Consider the following 15,782-nt stretch of genomic DNA (forward strand, 5'->3'; position numbering starts at 1 on the left):
TCCTAGACCGCAGCGCTCTGTTAATGTGGAGCGTACGTCCTGCGATTTTCCGCAGATGTGAGATCGTTTTCACTGCAAGAGACTTCGTACAGGCAATTCATGCCGCACAGCTAATAGAGACATGGATAATCGATTCGCATGCACGCTATTCAGCGCCCCCGGTTATCGGAAAGTTAATTATTGCCGAGCCATTAAGTCCAGTTAAAACCCAAATTAGCGACAGTAGCGGGCGCGGGGCGCCGGAATGGTGTCAGCAGGAAGTCACGTGGATTAATCTTCGCTAAGTGACAGGCGGCCGGCGCGGATGGGGAGGGGGTGGTAGGGGCGGGGAGCGACTTAATGAACCTCGCCGAGGTGTCCTCCTTTAGCAAAATCAAGACAAAAGCTGACCAAAGAGATCGTTAAATGGTACCGAGCTGTTACACAGTTTGAGCTCTGCTTGTGTTTATTTTCTGACATTTAAGCGAGACTCCATTTGTAGATACAAAATCCCCGACGCCCATTGGTATACTTATCCCTTTTTGTGTCGTTTTATTCAGAATTTTCGGTCCATGGCTTCATTTGACGAGTTGGAGATAATTAGGTTTGAATCACAAACAAAAACTGCACGCAATATTGGTTCGTTCTCAATATCTTCCATAAACAAAAACATGTGTGTAAATCACACCATTTGACTGCAGTAAGCGTTGCCACTATACCATTACAATGAGCAAAAATACAGTCCAATCTGAAGTGGCTCATTCTGCGTGACTAACCTATCCTTCTCAATACTCTGATGATATTGTCTGTGCCTTCGACTCTATTTTGATGGTGGCTAGTGGCATAATTTTGTGGCATAATGGGCTATAAGTAATAATTAGTAGTCTTTTAGTTTTATCTTTAATATAATCTCAAATTACGCTGAAGACCATTTTCATGCAAGATTCAGTGCATCAAAACAGAAATTGGTATCCTTTACAGAATTACAGTTCTCTTGCGCCGGCCGGGGTGGTCGAGCGGTTCTAGGCGCTACCGTCTGGAACCACGCGACTGCTACGGTCGAAGGTTCGAATCCTGCCTCGGGCATGGGTGTGTGTGATGTCCTTAGGTTAGCTAGGCTGAAGTAGTTCTAAGTTCTACGGAACTGATGACCTCAGAAGTTCAGTCCCATAGTGCTCAGAGCCACTTGAAACCAGTTCTCTTGCGTTTGAAAATCATATAATATGTTCACTGACGCAAGTGGACAAAGGTGTACAAAAATAACAATCAGTACAAGGAAACCGCCGAAATAAAATTTGTATAGAACAGTGTTAATATGTCTATTAAATGATTGATTTCGATTAGTGAAGTACACATCTGAAGTATTTTGTTAAGACAAAGTTTTTCGAAATTTATCACTGTATTTTTGTCAATGTATTATTGAATTAATAGAACTAGAAAAAACATGTCATAGGCAGAACTAGTCGTCTTAATCCACGTATACTGAACTCATGCTTTGATTGAGATGCCCCAGATCTCTCAAAATGCGTTTTAAGTATCAAAATATGAGCTGAGCATTAATGACGTGTGATGTTAGGTGAGATTTGTACATCGGAGCTATGCTACATGAAACCTTGCATTACGAATAAGAATTTGTGCTGAGTCTCAGTAAATGTTAGTTTATGTTAGGTATAATTTCTATACAGTGAACTGAAAGCAACAACTTGAATTATACGACGAGGAACGGTACAGAAAATATAAATAAATATAAGTAAAATTACAAACTATCATAAACTTTTATTTTGTAGCTAATAGTATCTGTTATTTTATGTCAGGACCAACTTTTTTTGGAGAATATCTGTAACATGTTTGAGGTTAACAATCAGACAGTAGACATGGCATGTAGAAACACGTTCACAGTTTTATGTTCAATGCCGGTCACTAAGTAATGAAGGCTTTCGATGTAAGCATTCAAAGGGTTTCCTAAACAATCAGGACTGAATGCAGTGAACAGAAACAGTGGGGTGAACAGGAATGAAACTTCCAAATACTTCTATGCTATCGCTCAGTGATTTGTTTTTCTTGGTTGGTAGTGAACCAGTCTAAAGGAAACTTGTAATTTTCACAGTTGGCGACACTGTCAGTTGTTTTGTTCATTTAATAATGAACATCTGATGTACTGCTAAATTTGCTTAGTTCCAAACAGATCTGTAAGTACTAACCTGCATTGTGTTGTTTTAATTCAAGTATTTGGTAAGCAAATTTGCAATTCCGTTCCATAAAACAAAAGTTCAGATTTAAAATGAATTATAATCTGACTCTTGTTTTTGCTAGTAGAAAATATAGGGCTGTATTTTCGGACTTCTCAGGAAGAAGATCAAGAATTTGACGGAAATGAAGAAGCACCTGGCACTGTTCTCATCATACGAGATTATGCTGTCATAAAGTATTTGGAAATAGCAAGCAGCCATTTAGATTGTATGGATGTAAACCTTGCTGCTTAAAAGCCAAAGGTTATGTTGATTTTTTAGGTAAAAGGACATAGAATTAAATATGTTTATTTTACCAGATGAGAAGTCAATTTTTACTTCAGGAGATGTGGTTCGAAATCTCTTCGTTACTTCTGGAGACAAGGCTTGCACGTTCAAAGAAATAATTTTTAAACATGATATTGACTCCAAATTTCTCAATTAAATGATACAGATTACATTTTTTTTGGGAAAACAGAATAAAAAACCAAAGTCAACGCATTATTTTTGCTTTATGTGTAAAATTAAACTTTTTTGAACCAGATATATTCTATTTATTATTCTTCAAGATAGAGATACAAAATAGGATAGGATGAACTGGATAGTCTTCCTGGAAAACGAAATTAGAGACAGACCAGGTCAAAGAATATCTGTACATGCAACATTCAGGGATTTGCAGCTAAGACCGAAGAAGTAGTAGTCCTTACTGAAATGAAGAAAACGGGCAAAGCTACATCTACATCTACTTCTACATCTACATGATTACTCTGCAATTCACATTTAAGTGCTTGGCAGAGGGTTCATCGAACCATAATCGTACTATCTCTTTACCATCCCACTCCCGAACACAGGGCGGGAAAAACAAACACCTAAACCTTTCTGTTCGAGTTCTTATTTCTCTTATTTTATTTTGATGGTCATTCCTACCTATGTAGGTTGGGCTCAACAAAATATTTTCGGAGTCGGAAGAGAAAGTTGGTGACTGAAATTTCGTAAATACATCTCACCGCGACGAAAAACGTCTTTGCTTTAATGACTTCCATCCCAACTCGCGTATCATATCTGCCACACTCTCTCCCCTATTACGTGATAATACAAAACGAGCTACCCTTTTTTGCACTCTTTCGATGTCCTCCGTCAATCCCACCTGGTAAGGATACCAATCCGCGCACCAATATTCTAACAGAGGACGAACGAGTGTAGTGTCAGCTGTCTCTTTAGTCGACTTGTTGCATCTTCTAAGTGCCCTGCCAATGAAATGCAACCTTTGGCTCGCCTTCCCTACAATATTATCTATGTGGTCTTTCCAACTGAAGTTGTTCGTAATTTTAACACCCAGGTACTTAGTTGAATTGACAGCCTTGAGAATTGTACTATTTATCGAGTAATCGAATTCCAACGGATTTCTTTAGGAACTCATGTGGATCACCTCACACCTTTCGTTATTTAGCGTCAACTGCCACCTGCCACACCATACAGCAATCTTTTCTAAATCGCTTTGCAACTGATACTGGTCTTCGGATGACCTTACTAGACGGTAAATTACAGCATCATCTGCGAAAATTTAAGAGAACTGCTCAGATTGTCACCCAGGTCATTTATATAGATCAGGAACAGCAGAAGTCCCAGGACGCTTCCCTGGGGAACACCTGATATCACTTCAATTTTACTCGATGATTTTCCGTCTATTACTACGAACTGCGACCTTCCTGACAGGAAATCACGAATCCAGTCGCACAACTGAGACGATACCCCATAGGCCCGCAGCTTGATTAGAAGTCGCTTGTGAGGAACGGTGTCCAAAGGTTTCCGGAAATCTATAAATACGGAATCAACTTGAGATCCCTTGTCGATAGCGGCCGTTACTTCGTGCGAATAAAGAGCTAGCTGCGTTGCTCAAGAACGATGTTTTCTGAAACCAAGCCGATTACGTATCAATAGATCGTTCCCTTCGAGGTGATTCATAATGTTTGAATACAATATATGCTCCAAAACCCTACAGCAAACCGACGTCAATGATATAGGTCTGTAGTTCGATGGATTACTCCTACTACCCCTCTAAAACACTGGTGCGACCTGCGCAATTTTCCAATCTGTGAGTACAGATCTATCGGTGAGCGAGCGGTTGTATATGATTGCTAAGTAGGGAGCTATTGTATCAGTGTGATCTGAAAGGAACCTAATCGGTATACAATCTGGACCTGAAGACTTGCCCGTATCAAGCGATTTGAATTGCTTCGCAACCCCTAAGGTATCTACTTCTAAAAAACTCATGCTAGCAGCTGTTCGTGTTTCTAATTCTGGAATATTCCATTCGTCTTCCATGGCGAAGGAATTTCGGAAAACTGCGTTCAATAACTCCGCTTTAGCGGCACAGTCGTCGGTAACAGTACCATCGGCACTGCGCAGCCTTGCCGCTTGTGTACTTTACATACGACCAAAATGTCTTCGGATTTTCTACCAAATTTCGAGACAATGTTTCGTTGTGGAACCTATTAAAGGCATCTCGAAGTCCGTGCCAAATTTCGCGCATCTGTAAATTTTAGCCAATCTTCGGGATGTCGCGTTCTTCTGAACATCGCATGCTTTTATGTTGCCTCTCCAACAGCGTTCGGACCTGTTTTGTGTACCATGGGGGATCAGTTCCATCTCTTACCAATTTTTGAGGTATGAATCTCTCAATTGCTGTTGCTACTATATCTTTGAATTTGAGCCACATCTTGTCTACATTCGCATAGTCAGTTCGGAAGGAATGGAGATTGGAAGGCTTCTAGTAACACTTTATCCGCTTTTTTAAATAAAATTATTTTGCGTTTGTTTCTTGTGGATTTGGAAGAAACGGCATTGAACCTAGCTACAACGACCTTGTGATCACTAATCCCTGTATCAATCATGATGCTCTCTATTAGCTCTGGACTAACTGCTCGAAATATTTTTCGGAGAAAGCATTTAGGACAATCTCGGAAGATGTTTCCTGCCTACCACAGGTTTTGAACAAGTATTTTTGCCAACATATCGAGGGAAGGTTGAAGTCCCCACTAACTATAACCGTATGAGTGGGGTATTTATTTGTTACGAGACTCAAATTTTCTCTGAACTGTTCAGCAACTATATCATCGCAGTCTGGGGGTCGGTAGAAGGAACCAATTATTAATTTAGTTCGGCTGTTAAGTATAACCTCCACCCATACCAATTCGCGCGGTGTATCTACTTCGACTTCACTACAAGATAAACCACTACTGACAGACACAAAAACTCCACCACCAATTCTGCCTAATCTATCTTTCCTGAACAGCGACTGAGACTTCGTAAAAATTTCTGCAGAATTTATTTCAGGCTTTAGCCAGCTTTCTGTACCTATAACGATTTCAGCTTCTGTGCTTTCTATTAGCGCTTGAGGCTCAGGGACTTTCCCAACACAACTACAACAATTTACAACTACAATTCCGACTGTTCCTTGATCCAAGCACATCCTTATTTGCCATGCACCCTTTGAGATTGTAGCCCATCCTGTACTTTCCGAGGCCTTCTAACCTAAAAAACCGCCCAGTCCACGCCACACAGCCTCCGCTACCCGTTTAGCCGCCAGCAGAGTGTAGTGAACTCCTGACCTATTCAGCGGAACCCGAAACCCCACCACCCTATGGCGCAAGTCAAGGAATCTGCAGCCAACACGGTCGCAAAACCGTCTGAGCCTCTGATTCAGACCCTCCATCCGGCTCTGCACCAAAGGTCCGCAGTCGGTTCTGCCAAGGATGCTGCAGATGGTGAGCTCTGCCTTCATCCCGTAAGCAAGACGGGCAGCCTTCACCAAATCAGATAGCCGCTGGAATCCAGAGAGAATTTCCTCAGATCCAAAGCGACACACGTCATTAGTGCCGACATGTGCCACCACCTGCAGCTGGCTGCACCCTGTGCTCTTCATGGCATCCGGAAGGACCCTTTCCACATCAGGAATGACTCCACCCGGAAAGCACACGGAATGGAAGAACGGAATGGCTACATCCATACCTACAGCGGGATGCCAGAAGAGGCGAAAGCCAGAGGTTCGGTCTCCATATCTATTAAGAAAACATACAAAAAAGATACAAAAGGTGGTGAAAGGATCCTGTACCTGAAATTGGAATTTTTAAGCCACTTAGTCGTGATCATGGCAGGGCATTCGCCATATCACGACACTAGGAGGGAGGCAAGGAAAGCTGTATTCGGAACTGATGGGATCAATGGAGAAGGAATGTAATCGAAAGGAAACTTTAGTTACTGGAGACTTGAATGCACTTACTAGGTGGAGACATAATGGTGCCATTGTTGGTCAGTTGCGGAAAATGTGTCAAATGAGAATGGGGTAGGTTGATGGACTTCTGGTGACTCAGTTTAGGGTTAAATCTATACATCAATATACTTGGCAATAACCGACTCGTAAGTTAAAGCCCAGTAACTATGTGATAACATGACAGAAAGCCAGTTTGTTTATAAGGCAAGTGAGAGTTCTATGGAGCTCCGAATCTGGATCAGACCATTAATTTTTGTTTTCAAGAACCTACTGTCCTTTAGATGGAAAGAGGTCGTATGTGAAGACTTTGAAAGAGTGAAGTAATTGGACGTCCACCTTAAATCCCCGTGCAAACTTAACAGACTAAAGTCTTCCTCTGTCGATTTAGACTGGCAGCGAAGGCATCACACGTCAGGGATGATACTATCAGTTAAACGAAAATATATGAGGAGGGCTTTGAAACTCTGAGGAAGAAAATAAAATTGTGAAATGAGAGTAGGAATCCATGGTGGTACGAGGAAGTAGAGAAGTAGGTGAAGATGAAAAAGAAGGCCTATAATAAATATCTGGGCACTCGCTTTGATGAAGATATAAACGTTAGGGGGCAAACGGAAAGAAGCACAAACTACTGAAGCTAAAAATTAGGCTTGGCAGAAAGACGGAGAATATATAGAGGAAAACTTTGGTGGTACTAGAGCAAGCGGATCGCAGAATATGCTAGAGCTGGGATTACTCCAGTAAGCTTGGAGGGATGGATAAAGTATTTCCAAGCCTTGCTTACGAAGAAAAGAAAGGAATTCATGCAAGGAACGTTAAATATGATGGATGAAGACAAAAATCCACGTACAGTCGTGCTCAAAAGTATCCGAACGACCTGAATTGCATTTCGCCTGATTAGAATGCAACCCACATAGAGCAGCCGTCTAGCAGGTCCTATAATCGCCCCTCGGTACAGTCATTTGACTATTGAAAATGGTTCCAACAAGTCACCACTAGAAAACACTGCTCCGTATTGCAATAACTCAAGATGTAAAGGAATACCAAGGTACTACAAATATCAGGGAACATCTTCTCACAGATAAGACGGTTCTTCAGGCTTGTAAGCTCACATTTATTACAATAAATAACATACATGAAATGTTACCACTCTCATTATTACGTCAGATAGGTAATTCACGTAGTAAGTTCGTCGTATTAATGATTTCCTCTTCAAAATAACATACCGCACTTATTCTTAAAAATAACATACCGCACTTATTATTTAACACAAACTGACATTAAAAATTTAAGTTATTCACGAGCAGCTAGTTGAGAATATGTATGAACCTCTAATGACACGACGAACCGTCTCGTTCTGCGTATGGATTCAAACCCAGGTCATGCAGACTAGGCAAAGACTTCGTGACTGACGGAAACTGTCATTCCTGACTAGGCATACAGAGAGTGATATACCTCGATTTTAGACAGTATCAGTTAGCAAATATCAACTTTAAATTACATAACGTAAACATTGTTAACGGACGCGAATTCCTACGCAGCATCCATTGTCCTTGTTAACTAACTACGAGAGATGTTAAATATTTTTTCTTCACAAGTAACTAACTTTAAATGCCGTGGGGTAAAATTTTGTATTGGACAGGGATCTGAACCCAGAACCTAATGGGATTGTCATCGAAGCACAATCAACTGTGACATATCGGATTTTCTCGGCAGTACCGAGATGTTTTAACTGAAATGACGAGACGAAACATTAATTTTTAATTTCCCAGGACTCCAACCTGGCACCTATCGCTGTTATAGTCTAGAGAAAACGAACGTTAAAAATGGGTTTGTTACACCAGCAACGACATGTGAGCATGTTTGAACTAGAAATAATATGACGAAGAGTTCAGTGTTGACTGGGAATCGAGCCCCACACATTTCGTTGTTGACTGCACACAAAGACGTCAGCTACCGAATTTTTCTCCACCAGCAACTCGGAATAACATCCTTGAATTTACAATGATTTCGCAAACAGTTCTGTGTCTCACTGGGACTCAAAAACGTCAGATACCGTTAGTGTTGACAACGAATGAAAATACATTAAACATCAAAATTATTACCCACCAGCAGATAGGTTTTCTCATGCTAGAGCTTAATAATACATAATGAAAGCTTTAGTGCCAGGCCAGGATTCGAAACCTTTCACGCGCGATATGTGGAGATGTTGAGCAATCTGCAGTTATGAACAAACAACAAATTGCGTCGAGCTGTATTGTCACGAAGGGATCAGATTCCGCGTTAATGGCGGTCTGAGTTGCATTCCCAGATCAGAACCAATCTTATCGACATACAGAAGCTCAAATAAAACATGGATTAAGCGTCCTATGACCCTACATAGCGTTTGTTTCGTCACTAGAAATAAATAACTAGTATAAGAAAGGTTACTGTTGATAGAGTTTCTACGTGTCGCGACTCCTGACTTTAGTGTGGTTCAACCTAACGTCTACTTGGTAGAGAAGGAATATCATGTTTAACATGAATGTCAGACCACAATGCCATTATACCTTCTTCACCTGGCGTAGCCACAAGAGAACAGAATCTGTCTCTACTTATCAAAAATCATCAGCAGAAGTTGGAATCGAACCCAGACCATAAGTATATGAACCTAGCATCAATCCAAGAGACCACCAAACTCACTTCTCCGTCACTCATTTTTCTATCATAACAATGTTGCGTCACACTGGATGAGAATTCTGACCCACAGACTCCCTGTAGTGGTTTGCAGCATGTTCAGTACATTCATTTACTTGGTTGACCGAACCGCCGTTAACTAGCTGCCTCGGTTACCCAGTGCATACACTCTATTCTATTTTGTAGTCACCGAAATAAAATCACGTAACGGACACCTACACAGAACTGCCAACAGTGTAGGATGCACAAATTTATACAGGAAGTGTTCCTTTCGACTTGAGCTACTCTATTGCGTTATCTGTTCGTTAAAAACGTCGTGCAGTGCAAAAGAAAAGCTTTAACTGTCTGTCACTCCGAAGTCTAGATCCGGCCATATGAATTATCTCACAGCACTGTGCAATGTGCAAGTTCTGGAGCAACTGTTGTTGAGTTCTGGAGGTATTGTAGCTATGTGTCAGATAGTAGCGTAACGATAAGCGTCGCTCACTGTTGGGTACATTCACTGCTACATTTTTTATAACGCCATACTCCTGTCTGCTGATGTTATCGATCTAATGGAACTTTGAACATAATTACCTTCACTTCTCAACCCAAAATAGTTCCATTAGGAAAAAGGGCTAACTTCGTCGACATTTTGTTCTTTTCAGGTATAATGGATGGCCAGGCTGCAGATGCATCTCGAAACTTTTGTATTATGTATAGGGAGAGCGCATCGTGCCAAAATGCGCCACAAAAGTATTTTCTACATTAGCAGTGGCATATTATTCTTCATAAAACCTTGTTTGACAGCTTTAACTCAGAACACGTTTTCTACATGCATGTAATCAATAAACTGCATGTGCATTGTCAGACTGTTATAGATAACATCAGAGAATTCGCATATATCGTTGATGATTAATTTCTCTCTCATGTTAACTAATGTTTTAACAACACTAAAAGAAACCGTACGAAACTTGTGCACTGTATTATAAGAAATGAAATAAAACTACTCACGCTAACCTTACAACGAAAGTCTGTTTCAATAAAACTGAGTATCTGTAAACAAGCGTGCCTCTACCGGCACGAATTAGTAAAATACTAATCGCTTGGATTTCGGTTGGGTCTGTGTTTGATTGGTATGCTGTATCATACTCAAGTGGTATGCAAATGTGGCATTTCATAAATAAAGTTATGTATTCCTAGAAACCCAAAATTTCGTTGTCAGCAGCGGAAACAGGCGTTACCTGTTGTGCTGCATTGTAAGTTTTTCACCATTGCACTACGAACCGAAAGTATTTTCTTGCGATTTCCTTATCGATGTGTGATCTGACTGCTCGTAGCTCTTTCACAGAAGGGATAAAAAACGTTACAGTCAGCAAAACTGGAACCGCAAACCATAACAGTCATTTTCGCTCAGGTTAGCACGTTTCCACAGAGCTAAGGAAGAGGGAGGCGTCTAAGTCTCCTCCTACGAGACCAGTAGCAGCTAGAACCCGTAAACCGCTATTTAAAGGACGTGATTAGATGCGATTTTCACGTGCAACGACTTTCCTGGGCTGAAAACCGTAAATTTACAAGCTTTTGTTACAGCTCAAGCGTTAATAATAACTCAGATTAATCAATGGAAACGACAGGAAAAATCAAGTAAACTTTGAGGCGTAATTCCGGGCACACCAGGAAATAACTCGTCGGTCACAAAGTTGCCAAATATGCCTTGCCTTGTTGCCAAATCTCAGTTACATTACCAACAGGAAGAAGACGAACCGATGTGACCCTACAGTGGGCTGGGAAGTGACCATAGCTGACGTCTCAAAGACGCGGCTGCTGCGGCCTGGAATACGTAATCCGTCTGATTCACATTTCTTTAACTGGGTTTGGGGACTGGAGTGTAATCACTAATAATACTCAGAACTGACTGCAAACTAAGCTTCTTAAATCTCATAGTTGTTTTTATATATCTTTCGTAAGTGTGCTCAAAACTAAGAAAATCATTGACGAACGTTTCCGTGCCTCGCCGATAGTCGAGCACAACAAACAAATAAAAATAAAAAAAGACTGTGTGTGTGTGTGTGTGTGTGTGTGTGTGTGTGTGTGTGTGTGTGGGAGAGAGAGAGAGAGAGAGATAGAGAGAGATAGAGAAAGAAGAGAGAGAGAGAGTGAGGGAGACAGACAAAAATGAAAAAAGAATGAGAGACAGAGTAAAAAATTGTTGCAAAGAAACTGAATCATGGTATATAAAGAAATCTTTCATTAAAATGACACGTTCTACATCATTACGAAATGTCGTATTCATGATCTATGGAACAAGTATTAATCTATTCTAATCTAATAATATTGCTCACTAGTCATGAAGAGGCACGAATTACAGAAATTTTCGCCAATATCAGTAACCAAATCAGATCTTGAAAACAAAAAAAAAGATGACAGTTTTTGTAATAAAGCTGGACTCCTTTAAAGACGCTTTCGTCCCTGTTAACTAACCACGAAAGCTGTGTGATATACCTCCATTCAGAAGGAACAAAGTGGTCATGCATTTAAAGAGGAAGCGCATGATGTGAAGTTCTGTGACGGAGATACGAACCCAGCGCGCAATCGGATTGTTAACTAAGTAAAATCAAATGTTACGTATCGGTTTTTCTTACCAGCTGCTAGATGTTTGAATCTAAAATAAGGATATAAATTTACGTACCTGAGCGACAATCCTACCGCACACCCACTGTCCTTTATCATCCACGAACATAGTTCAGTAACACTTAATTACTCACCTACAGTAAGATGTATGCGTGTTTGACCAGAAACAACGACACCTATTGCGACTGTTGGCAACACATGAACAGACATTAAAAATGCACGTTAATTTTCACTAGCAGACTGGTATGCACGTGATAGGGTTGAAATGAAATTATGAATATTTTTGTACTGGATCAGGATTCGGAGCCACATACTTACCTTTGGAGGAGACCTAGAGAAGATTGCAGTCTTGAGAAATGTAACGAAATGATTGAACTATACTGTTCCGAGAGATTCAGATCCTCGAAAGATGAGATACGAATTCGAATCACCGTCTAGCGCCAAATTTTTCAACGTGTGTAGTTCAATCAAGTACAAGATAAATAAGAGCCCTGTTCCTTTAAATAGCTATCGTTTCATACAATAAAATAAAATTTTCTAATGTAAGTAAGTTTACTGGAGACAGTATTTCTGTTTACCATGACTTCCGCCTACGTAATGTCCCAACGTATACCGGCTCTGCCTAATTGGTAATGAAGGAACGTGATGTTTAATGCGGATTCTGGATTATAACGTATTTCTATTGAGGTTAGCAGAGGTCAAGTAAATCTGTTTGTGCCTCTTAAAAGTAAGTGCCTCAACCCACGCATTGCACCTGTGGTAGTTCGTTCCACCAGACCATTGTGGCAACATTTCCCAGCCCCAGGAGTGTGCTGTAACGGATGATGTGCTTAGCTTACAAAATTAGTCACGGTGGAAAAAATGCGAGTCTATTCAATGGTTAAGTAGAAGCAATCTTCTGACGTGGAGATTATGCTATTCTCATGTCAACAGGATGTAATTACTCTTCTAGGCATCATAGCCTCGATGTAAAGCCATTTTGAAATATTCACTAATTCAGCAAATTTCTTAGTTCGAGAAAATCCACTGTGAAGTGTGAAGTTACCGGATAATTCGATTAATACCGCCATTGTTACTATCATTTTCTTCATACCGTTGCTGGAACGCATGTGCTTGAAGACCATTTAATGCCTCTAGGTCGTTATAGAAGTAGCCGCCCAAGAAGAGGTTCTTTCCCTGTCTACGGAGTCCTTTTCATGTTAATATCAAACATCAGCAATTACTCGCAGATTACATTAAAACTAAAGTAATTGATGAAGACATTACTTGATAACAATAACGGGCTGCCTTTCTTAATTTACTTGCGCCTAGAAATTGCTGTCGAATACTGTCAAACCAAAAGCCAAGGGATCTTACTGCCTTCGTCGCTGTCAGTTCTTCCACAAGATTTGGTCGACGTGACCTGTTTCAAGTTGTGTATGGCAGAGAATGTTTCAGAAAATCAATTGTTTTCCTTTGCAATAAACAGAAAGATTTTCATTGTAAGCTATCCAAGTTCAAAATTAGCGCATTATTAGTTCAGATTTAATATTCACTTCTATAATGTAAGAAAGTATTTCACAGTTGCAAAACCCGCATCAGACTCATTGACCTTATAATTAGTCACTGACCATAAATTCTAGCTCAGAGTGACACCAGTTTAAGTAACCTAATGTAGCGAAGACTATTTGCCAGTGCTCTTTTTCACCGGGAAATATGCGATTCACTCATTGGGCTCCAGTAGTACACTGTAACAGTAATTTCTGTGTGTATGCAGTGCATGCGGATTGTGGAATTTAGTGGGCCCTTTATCATTACAGGCCCTGGGCAGTGCAACAACATTCTGACAACAGTAATGTGCTTATACTGACAGCCTCACTGTTCGTTATAGCTGATTTTGTAATCATTTAAATAAAACAACATGACCTTCCAGTGGGAGACATTTCGTCCCCGTTTTCCTTGTGTGAAATTTGTCAGTAAGCTTTTTGCCTTCCAACCAGCGAAATGCGGCAGAGTACAGTCAGAAATCGATTCACAAGCCACAATTTAGTCCCGTTAAGACGATTTCTTTAAACATTGTCGTAGCTGAAGGAATTTAGTTTCTTCTTAAATCGTCTTCTGCAGCAACGTTCACAGATATCTCAAATAGGAGAAGCTCTTTATCCACGTACGAAAGTTGTAAAACAAACTTAGCACAGTTTGAGTCAGGTCGATCTTTTCGTTGTATAGCACTGCATAAGTATTTTGTCTAAGAGGTATCACAAGTAGTGTTCCTGTAGCTGTGGGAATCATTGGTTGAAAACGAGTTTAGCGCCAATGGGTACAGTACTGCTAAATATTCAAAATGATTATCAACCTGTCTGAGCTCATCCACAAACTGAGGCGTATTTATAATACGGTAGCTAGACTGTGTATCCTTGTCTTCCATGAGTGGGCATTACACACACGTATACAATACTATGAATACTTCGAACGCTGTAGCTAACGTTGCTCTCATAAAATAATTTTGTGTTGTTAATTTTTCTGGGTGTTCAGCGTGAAATATGTGTTGTAAATACAGTCTTAAACAAAAAAATTGTCTGTAAGGTGGACAATACAATTGTGCTGCCGTCCGAATTCTATGTCCGGCAATGTGCTCGATCTGGCTACATTGTAGACTGCGTAAATTCCTGGAGGAGGTCTTGAGTGCAGTCCGAGTACCTCATTTTCCACTGCGACTGTAGTCTTGAGATAAAACGCAGGACTAGCTACTACGACATCTGGCAACCGAGACCACTCGTCGACGTCATTTTTATCACCATTTCCTTCTCGGTGCTGAAGCTATAGTGTATTTCAAGCGAATCTACAAAATATTTCGCTTTCTGTCACATTGGCATTAACATTTTGGTTCAACAATATTTTAGCGAGAGATTTCTTGGCCGACCATCCGCCTCTGAACACCGCATGCGTTTCAGTTCTCTGTGACCCGTTTGCTGCCTACCGGCGGGGGCTGAGGCACTGTGCTGCCTTCTACCGGCAACGTCTGCTCCACTCCTCAATCTCGACGATGTGAAATGCTTTAATGTTGTTGAGTGGTGACCCATAAAATCTGTCTGATTTGTGTTTCACACTCTGTTGCAACCGTTTTTATTTGGAGAGTATTTTGTTAAACTAGTATGCAATACATCAATGTGGCACAGATTTAATTTCATTGTAATCCAGTGCGCTATAATTAATGTGTCATATCCTGTTCTTTTTCCTTTCACAAGAGATTCTTCAAATAATTTATTTTTTTCATGGATTCATATGTGTTATCAAGGCACAGAGAGTAAATGCAGTGTAATATGTTTGGTTGCTTTCTTTGATTCCCTCTGGTAAATGGATGCAAAACATAGTGTTAATACCTTTCAGAACCTGCTACATAGCTACTCAGGCATATTGCTTGTTTTGAGGTCTATACATTAATTAATGGAGCAGGCATATTGCTTGTTTTGAGGTCTATATATTAATTAATGGAGAAGTGAACGCTGTTCAGAAGTGATATTTATAGTATGCAATTGGATTTAAGGCGATAAAATTGCCCGTATTTGAAGCTGTCCAGAGAAAAAGTAAGTCGCTAGAGCCGCTGTTAGTAAATGTCTGCAGAGAGTTCCTAACTGCTACTGTGGAAATTTAGCATAGAGGCCCTACAGTAATCAAGAGGTTCATTCCCTCAATACTTATCACCCTGGCATGTGAGTCTTATGTGAAGAACAAGATTGAAATTCGTATCGATGATGGTCGATTCGAATTTCTTCAGAGACGCTTGTATTGTGAAGCAGCTTGACAGTCAGAAAGTCAAGGTCTATGACCATTAACACAACTTACTGGGTCGAGCCTCCAAGAGGACTTGAAGTGTAAAAGTTTTTCTTCCGATTTCGTTACAGAATTTTTTCTGGTAATTCGTAACTCCATAAAATAAATCAGAAAACAAAGATCGCCCACGCTGGCTCCTACAACGGTTAGAACTGACGATTCATTGAGACGTTGCGACATGACACACGGGCGGTACCATGGGGCAA

The sequence above is a fragment of the Schistocerca serialis genome, chromosome 7, assembly GCF_023864345.2.
Source record: "Schistocerca serialis cubense isolate TAMUIC-IGC-003099 chromosome 7, iqSchSeri2.2, whole genome shotgun sequence".
Classification (NCBI taxonomy): domain Eukaryota; kingdom Metazoa; phylum Arthropoda; class Insecta; order Orthoptera; family Acrididae; genus Schistocerca; species Schistocerca serialis.